The following is a 6838-nucleotide window of genomic DNA, read 5'->3' on the forward strand; positions in this document are numbered from 1 at the left end:
TAAGACAAGGAATCCGTCGGTCTGGCTGCTTCCCACAAAATGTACACTACTGCCATATCTTAGGAAGTAATAAAGATAGAGACACACAACCCACACCAAATGATGTGGAAAGTCCATATTTATATTCAACTTCCATTGACATTATAGGGCTAGACCCATTCTTTTTGGCGTTATTTAAGAAAAAATGATATTTTCAGCCTAGCTTTATGGACGTCTTTAGTTGGAAACTTCAGAGGCTCGGTGGGCCACCTAAACATCAATTGAATTCAATAACATTTCTCATGGAAGTTTTATTTGGTTAATGTAACAAAATTATTCTAGGGACAGATTGATTTTCAAATTTTTTTCAAAAAGTGAGGCGGATGATGCACCCTAATATCTATCCTTATTGGCTGGTAAAGAGTCTGTTTAGTCATATTTTCTGCACAGCATGCCAAAACTAGACCAACAGTATTTATATATTATAGTGGAATTCCTTGTTAAATGATTTTAATGAGTACATTTTCATTTCAGTGTTAAATCTGGACATTCATTTAATGTTGATTTGTTAATGCACCCCCCCCAATAAGATAAATCAATACCTGGAGTGCATTTGTCTTGTGGCACACCAGTTTATCCCCCACATTGTTTGTATTGATTTTTATCATTGTGTGTGCAGCAATGCTAATACCAGTCAGATTTGGGCGTTATTACTGTAATCTCTTCAATCTCTCTGTGAATGATTCAGGTCACTTCGTTTTCTGTGTGAGAGAAGCGGGAGGGGGGGTAGAACACCCCTCCTAACCATGTCGTCCACTGAGGACTGGGGCTAATCTGTGTGCATATGTCCTTAAAAGCACTGATGCTGTTTTCCTCTTAAATTATTAAGCTTCTTCACAGGCTTTAAGCCATTGAGAAGAAGATTAGTGAGGTTATTTTGTGCTGGTACGTGTGTGTGTGTGTGTATGTGTAAACAAGTTTGTGTGTGCATGTGTGCACTGTGTGTGTGTATGCAAAAATGAAAGTGTCATAGAGTGCAATGCCACAAACATGGTTCATTAGTGGAGCAGGTGAGGGGTCAAGGGGGTCCCCTGCAGAGCCTCATCGATCTGTGGGCTCTAATGAAACTGCACGCTGCACCTCCATCCCCTCATGCCTCCCTCTTCTGCTCCGCCTCCCACTGGAAAGGTGTAGACATTTTAAAACACCCAACAGACTCACTTAACTTGGGACAGTCAAGTTAATTGCTGGGAGGATCAATGATCTCTTTTGATTGGCACGTTAACAAAGCCTGTGACTAAAATAGCCTGTGAGTGCAGTGGGAGAAGGTTCCCTCTCTCTGTGCCTGTGGCCGCTGTATGTTTGAGATGAGCAGCACGGAACATCATCCACGCTAAAGGGATTGAAATGTTGGTAATCTTTTGTCATATCACGGACTAGGGACGGCTTCACCACCAAACTATTCGCTGGTGACATTACCCTCCTCTGCCATTTCATCATCGACAACAGGTTAGTGGAGTATTTGCATCTCAGCATGTCCTTGCTGTCTTCTCTCTGCATGCTCCTTATGATGACAGTTATCTCTCTCATCTGTTTGTGTTTACTTATTTTTTTTGTTATATACTTCAGTGTGATCTACTGAGACATTTAAGGTTTAGAGAATAATATGATAAATAAATCATGTGCATTCCTTGTATGATCTGTGCAGGAGAGTAGCCCTTTCAGTTTGCCAAATGGTTTTGATTGGTGACAGTATCGTGTTACGTGTTTTATGCCCTGAAGTGAACCACATAAACACATGCAAAGTGTACAGCAACAGGGCTTGCCACGGTCAGCTGCCAAACATTAATGTGTCTGTGATCTATGTCTGTTATCATGTGTAGAATATAAGCAAACATATTGTATTGTGGATGCTGAGTGAATTGCATTAGTAGATAAAGCAATTCCATGTAGGCTTGCTTTTCTGTGGAGCTGTGCTGGGTCTGCACTATAATCCCGGGTGAGTGTGTGTAATCCTGCTGTCTGTATGGTGAGTGTCTGTGTAGTTAGTGTCCATCTATGCGCCACAGTAATCTCGCTGTGTCGGCGTGCATGTGCACTAGTAATCCTACAGTGTGTGTGTGTTTGTGTCTATGTGCGTGTGTGTGTGTGTGTGTGTGTGGAGAGATATACAGGGAAAAAGAGACCCAGGGGGAGAGAGAGAGCGTGTGTGTCCAGATTGTAATCCTCTGTTAAATTTGAGCATTTCTGCACATGAGTGTGCATGTGTGTCCACATACTGAATGTATGTTACGCAGGCTTCTCATAAAGTGTGTAGTAGCCCATGAAGAATTGAATGGAAGGAGTAGCTTATGTGAGGTGAGGCTGTTTGAGCAAGACAGTTTGCCTTCCTGGCATTAAGGGGTTAAGAGGGACCAAGCAGGTACAGGTACAGTGTGAGGGGAACAGGTGGGTTTCCAGCAGAATGGTGCTCAGGGAGGCGTGGTTATCGGGTGGGCCTGGCGCTGAGCTAGCCGGGGTCTGCAACCAGCTGAGCCGGAGCCGCAGCCCAATCGAGTGGATACGCGGCACTATTTATAGCTAATCCTGTTTTAGCGAGGTCGTGCTCTCTACCATCCTCCCTGAGACAGAGCAGTGGAGTTAAGCGTTCTCGTGCCACCAGACACAGGACAGTGGCCAGGCCGAGGTCCACGTCAAAGGTGCTGGCGCACCTCACATCCATACTCTATCCCCCCTAAACAAGACAACGCTCACTCAGAGACATCCTACAGATCCCAGTTTACCAACATAAAGCAAAAATGTCATCATCACATTTTGGGGGAAAAAAACAGATCTTGAAGACTGAAACATCAGACTAGATATTTTAGTGTTTTTATTTTTCGTATTGTGAGCCATTGATTTTTTCTGTGCAGAGAGAACAATGCCATCTCATTTGGGCTTAAGATTACTTCACCTGAGCGAACCAAGTATTGAACTTTGATGCCATAGATATATTGTTGTTTAAACACTTTGCTTACAGTTTAAGTTCTCAATACTGACAGACAGACACAGCCAGTAATTGATAAAAGTTTAGTTGATCTCAAATGATTGTGTTCTGTAATGGTTGAGGAGAACAATATAAGGCATCTCATGTCTGAATGGACATTTCTGTCTTAACCCTATTTTTTGTTTCTAATGTGAAATTAAATAACATGTAAGATGAATGTTTTTTTTCAACTGGTGTAGACCAACAACTTGTCAACAGATGCTCTGTCCAGCAGACAGATTAGGGAAGATGAAACAGATGATAATCATAATAATGCCAATATGGAGCCCTCAGGCCCCGCACATCACAATGGGATGTAATACTTGGAGCATCTGTTTTGCTATGGCATAATAAGTAATGCTGCTTTCATATTAATTCCAGTCAATGTCAAAAGTTCACATCAACAAATACCCCAAAAGCCTAGGGTGAGCATGCAGACACACACACACACACACACACACACACACACACACACACACACACAATACTGTCTCCTGAAAGCACCAAGATATTTTGTACCGTGTAATTTTTTTTAACTTCCCTGTATTGTATCGTGACTTTTATCAATTTTGCTACAGCTTTTTTCTTAGCACAGTAAAAAATCCTGTTATTCAGCATAACAATGACAATATATTGATTGATTGTGTGATCTTTACTTCAAGTGAATAGTGCATATGATTTAACTACAAATAGAAAGGCTCCTTTTTCTTAATTAGGCAGGTTGCACTCCAGTGGAAGCACCAGCACATGGTTATGGTTATGGATTTGTCAGACGCCTTTGTCCAAAGCGATACACAAATACAAAACAACATAATATTTATTAAATTGAACAGGGAACAGACTAGAATGTTGGTCAAATATAATAAGGAGAATATTAATAATAAACAACACAGGAGTGTCTTTAGCACATGATCTCCTAATGTTGGGGGACAGCAATGGAGAGCTCTGCTCTGTGCCCTGGAGTTCATGTAGATACACTGTGACATGTACGCACATTCATACCCGACAGAGGCTGGTGACTCAGACTATCAGAGAGTCTAAATGTGTACTCACCTGTGTGTGTGTGTGTGTGTGTGTGTGTGTGTGTGTGTGTCATCAGGGTCATGTTTGCTCTGTATTCACTGCATGGAGTAAAGAAACAGATGGACCCCCAGAGAGAAGTCTCAGACTATCACAATGTCTAATATTTGTGTCCCCTCATGAAACAAATGTATTTTAGTGTTTATATCTACAGTCAGATTTCACCTCAGGCAGTGTGCATATTTTACTGGTAGTGTATACCACAGCCTCCTAAATGCATATACCATTTATTTTAGGAGGACCATCAGGTCAGAAGTGACTGTGGGGCAAAGGATTCAAATCTCAGCTAGAATGAGCACAAGGACCTGAGGTGTAACTGGAATGTGGTAAATGTCTTGACATTTCCTTCAGGTTTCCTTGCAGTTGAGTTAAATGTTGTGTGACACATATGCCTCAGAGGTGTGGGCACACATGCATATTTATAGTTGTGGTCAAACGTATTCCAAATCACATTGCTATTCATTCATGCAGTAATGTTATTTTTGACCTGCATTATTATAATTGAGCATCCTCCATTTGTTTCAAACGGTATTTTTAGCCATTTAACAACTCACTATATGAATGTTTTCAAGCTGATGTTGTGATGGTGAAGCACTAATATTGAGGAGAAAACAGACTGTATGGCGGATGTATCCGTGCCGTCGGCTACATCCACCTGTCTGAGATGACGCACCTATTCCCGTCGATCGTCGATAGACGATGTAAGCCAATGAGAGTTCTTCTGTATGCCCTAACTGTGCCCCTTGACGCAAAACACACCCCGTGGAGTGTGATGGGCGGGACCTCTCAGCCGAGTTGCACTGTGAGCTCCAGTTGATGAGAGGAGAGGATGCATGGGTCGCTGGAGAGCGAGGTGAGACACAATGTCTTGATTGACCTTTTAATGGGAAAGGGAGTAATACGCGCTGTTGGCTGAGCACAACTACAGAATAACCTAGAGCGCTTTGCTTTTTTGTCAAATGCCAACTTAATTTAAGCACAGATTGTTACTGTCGCAGTTTGATATTATGGAAAATATATTTCTTCTCTAGAGTAGATGCAGTTTTCTGTGATATTTTTTGGTGACGCTTAAACGTATTTAAGTTCAGTCTTTCTAACAGGTGGTCACGACTCATAGTGCAGCTTAGACGCTACATCTCTGTTTGGGCATCCTGTAAGCAGTCTGTCTTGTCAGCGACGCACCTGGCCATTGCTTAGCTGCCAGAACAAAACAACTGGACTGAAAGAAAGAAAAAAAAACCGCTTATACATTTACTGGAAATTAGATGCAATCGAAGTAGGTTGTGCGTAATGGTTAAACTGAAAGGATTTCTTAAACTTAGCGTCTGACTCTTCAAAGAGTGCTGTAATAATATCAGCAATATAATTTGGCCTTCAGGCTACTTTAACAAACACTATGTGGTGCATGTTTCTTTCATAATGTTAATAGGAACATGCTATTAGGCTAGTTAACCTGCCATAAACTGTGTTCCATTTTTAGCAGCAATGTGACGCATTGTGAAGATGCTCAGCGGTCGATTCATCGTACAGTGACGGTAGTAGAATGTGGAATGTCAAAATCATTTCAGACCTATGCATGACTTAGACTTGAGTTTGGTGTAGTGGATAAATACACATGTTTTACGCATTAAACGCTAAATATTTCTTAAAGCAGATTCTAAAAGGGGTAACATACTGAACAAAATAGTGTCATTAGGTAACGATGTGTACATAGTTCACATGTAGTGTTTTGCAGCTCTTTCATTACCAAGTAGACATGTATGGCTGAAGTACTATGAAATATTTCCCAATTTACGCAGTGACAGTGGTTACCCAAATACAGTTTTGAGGCAGCCAGAGTGCTGTTTTTTCCAGGTAACACAAAGTGACTTGGACATGCCATTAGTGTCCTCCACATGCCCTTAACACATGGTTTAGAAACCACTGCTGCTAGCCTGTCTTGAACCTTCTGCCCTCTATGTGTTTGTCATTTGTGGAGACATCTTGCCATCATTTCAGCAGCATTTCTAAAAAGCTTTGTGTGCTGTGTGATGCTGACAAAGCCAGCTAGGTTAGTTAGCCTCAGCCAATACATTAAGATTGTGGCAGAGAAAATATCTGGAGTCACAGTCTTAAGCCATTTTTTATTTTCAACAGGTGAAATAGTACCCAAGCAGGATTTACAATTTCAAGTTATTTTCAAGCATGTAGGATGCCAACAGTGTCCCCCAGTGGGAATCCCTCTTGTGTGAAGTGCTGTCTGCTGCCTAGCTTAGCCTTTGCTTATCAGAAGCTGAGCTATTAGTGTAATTATATTGCATACTGTACCTATGAGATACCTTTAAGATACCTGATTTATCAGGAGTCTTACACTAACTGACATATCAGCACTTTTTGAATGGCCGTGGGTATAGGGACGTGTTATTTTATTCTTCTTGTTTTAAGTATATTTTTGGGGGCTTATTTGCCTTTATTGTAACGAACAGTGAAGAGATCGCCAGGAAGTGAGTCGGGGAAAGAGATGGGGGATTGGGAAGTGACCTGGGATGGACTGACCAGGGTCCCCGTGTGTCTGGGATGGACTGTGGTATGGACACCTGCAGAGCCATATAAAGGTACCTTTATATGGCTCTGGGACACTGTAGCCAGTTTAACCACAGTGGCTCTGACATTTGTTAATTGATTACAGATTTATGTTAATCATGTTATCTAGGCATCTGTACATGAAAGTAGGTAGTTCATTTAGTGTCCATACACCTGCTTGTTGTCCAAGTA

The sequence above is a fragment of the Alosa sapidissima genome, chromosome 11, assembly GCF_018492685.1.
Source record: "Alosa sapidissima isolate fAloSap1 chromosome 11, fAloSap1.pri, whole genome shotgun sequence".
In the NCBI taxonomy this organism is placed as follows: domain Eukaryota; kingdom Metazoa; phylum Chordata; class Actinopteri; order Clupeiformes; family Clupeidae; genus Alosa; species Alosa sapidissima.